This window comes from Egretta garzetta, unplaced genomic scaffold (assembly GCF_000687185.1).
Source record: "Egretta garzetta isolate BGI_Z169 unplaced genomic scaffold, ASM68718v1 scaffold188, whole genome shotgun sequence".
NCBI lineage: Eukaryota > Metazoa > Chordata > Aves > Pelecaniformes > Ardeidae > Egretta > Egretta garzetta.
In genome coordinates, this window is record NW_009260622.1 from 3,826,636 (window position 1) to 3,829,229 (window position 2,594).

The following is a 2,594-nucleotide window of genomic DNA, read 5'->3' on the forward strand; positions in this document are numbered from 1 at the left end:
GGCAAAGCCCTCCTTTAAGTGTCTGAGACACCACTGGTGGGTTAAACTCTGCAGAAAGCGGGTCTTTGCTCATCTGCCCAGGCTGGGAGGTCTGGAGTAGCTGGTGCAGGCTGGACTGCAGCAAGCGGAGGAAAGAGCCAGGAGCCCCCAGGCATGAGCCACCCACGCACTCCCTGTGCCAGCCCTGCTTGGAAGTGCTCCTACCCCAAAGTCCTAACCTGGCCCCATGGAATGATCCCAAACTTTTAAACCCCTCTTGCTGTTGCATCTTATTTTATTTTATTGGAAGAGGGCAAAGGGAGGGAGAATGGCTCTGGCTGGTGATTCTAATCCCTTAGCTGGGACACAGCGGAGGGGCAGGGCAGGGAGAAGAGGGGAAGAGAGAGTAAGCAAAAGAAAAGGGGGAAAGTGAAGTGGATTGACGGGGCTGAGCTGAGCCCTGGGAGAAGGAGAGGGGAGGTGAGTCAGAGCCGGCGGCAGGCATGCCCCAGCACGGCTCCAGGGCTTCCCTGACTTCACTTCTCCGTGACCGTCCTCATTGCGGCAGGCTGGGCCTGGGAGCGAGTTTCTGGGTGGCTCCTCCAGCAATGTCATTCCTAATTCCTAATTAATATGTTCAAAAAGTGAGATTATTGGTTGCAATGATGTCTCACCTTTGACCATGTCTGCATCAAACTTATCATAAACAAGCAAGAAATCTTTTTGGGTTTTCTTGCCCAAGGCATCCTTTTAGGAGTTGGATAAAAGCTATTTTGCGAACAGCAAATCCAGCCACCACTTGGCCATGCAGTTCTGCTGGAGTATTGTGGGCTCCCAGGAATTGATAGGGCTCAGGGTTTAATTTATTTCAGTGAAGGTGGTGGTGGAGTGGCAGTCCTGGAAAACATGAACGAGTACCAGTTTCCTTGTTCCTGAAGTTAATGCAGCTCATGCAGCCTCTCCAGGGAAATCCCTGCTTTCCTCCTCAGCCTTCGGCTCTTGAGGACCCTCTGTCCTCAAGATCTTTCTGCGCCTTGGCACATTAAGAAAATTAATGCCTTACCTTTTAAAGAGAGATTTCTACTTTTCTGCTAATCCCCGCTCTTTTTTACTTTATCATCATTGTTATCTCCTCTCTGCTCTGAGAATCTATGTATCTAACAGGAGAGGGTTTGTCTCCCATGTGTTGAATGTGGGAACTGTTTTTCTTATTTGCCCTTACTGCATCTGGGCTGGAAGTGGGGCTAATCCTTCCCGGGATTATTGTGATACACAGCTGTACCTGGAAAATCCTTTATCCCAGCATTTGGCCCCGGGCAGACATGGGGCTGGTGCTGGGCACCCCCCAGCCTGCAGCCAGGCGGTCACCGTCTGGCTGGGTCGGAAGCTTGGATTGAGCAATACCCTGTTCCCTGCCGAGGAGAGGCTCACCCCTGGGGTGCAGAGGCAGTCAGGGACACACCGGGCACATCCCGCCAAATGATCTGTTCCCATCTCCCACCCTACGGCACATCGCTCCTGGAAGTGCCGCTGCCTTCGCTGCCCACCCTGCCTGGTCCACAGCCCCACTTCCCACCCTGGGCTTTTCTCAGCTCTATCTGTTGGTGAAAAAAGGAATTACCTCTCCCTCTGGCCTCCCCAGAACAAAGTCTGAGTTGCACAGACCCTGCAATCATAAATGAGGCAAGAAACGCAGCTCTGTGGGCTGGACTGGGCCCCATCTGCTCTGCAGCTACTTCTCCTGGCTCCCCTGATGGGGATGGCGTTTCTTCTCTCCGGTTTTTTCATTTTCAGGCATCTCTGTATCTCCTTCCAACTCCTCCTACACACAACGGAGGAACTACCCACAAACATGTGCAAAACTACTTAATTACTCTTTAACCGACTGGGCTGCTGATTGCTGCTAGTGCTGATTATGGTGTTGACCGTGATGACTTCGCCCCCTCTTCACTTCTGCCCATCTGTGCCCATCACCTCCTCTCAGGCTGTGCCTCCTCCCATGCAATGTCTGGGGGGCACCCAGCACTCGTCCAAACAGACCCCTGGTGGGCTGGGGGGGTCAGCCCTTGCTCTCCTAGTGCTGGGTGTCCCAGGTTCATTACTGGGTGCCCCAGGACCATGGCCGGGTGCCCTGAGCTGTTGCTGGGTGTCTTGGGGCCTTTGCTGGGTGTTCCAGGAACATGGCCAAGTGTCCCTGGACCACCGAGTGTCCCTGGACCATTACAGGGTGTCCCAGGGCCATTGCTGAGTGTCCTGGGGCTATTGCTGGGTGTCCCAGGACCATCAGCACCATAATCGGGTGTCCTAATGTCATTGCTGGGTGTCCCAGGCCCATTGTTGGGTGTCTCAGGACTGTTGGCGGGTGTCCCAGGACCACAGCCGGGTGTCCTGAGGCCACTGCCCAGTGTCCCAGGGCCACCAGCTGTGCCCCAGGGCCATGGCTGAGTGTGCCGAGGCCATTGCCCAGTGTCCCAGGGCCATCAGCTGTGCCCCAGGCCCACGGCCGGGTGTCCCGAGGCCACTGCCCGGTGTCCCAGGGCCATCAGCTGTGCCCCAGGCCCACGACCGGGTGTCCCGAGGCCATTGCCCGGGGTCCCAGAGCCATCAGCCGCTCC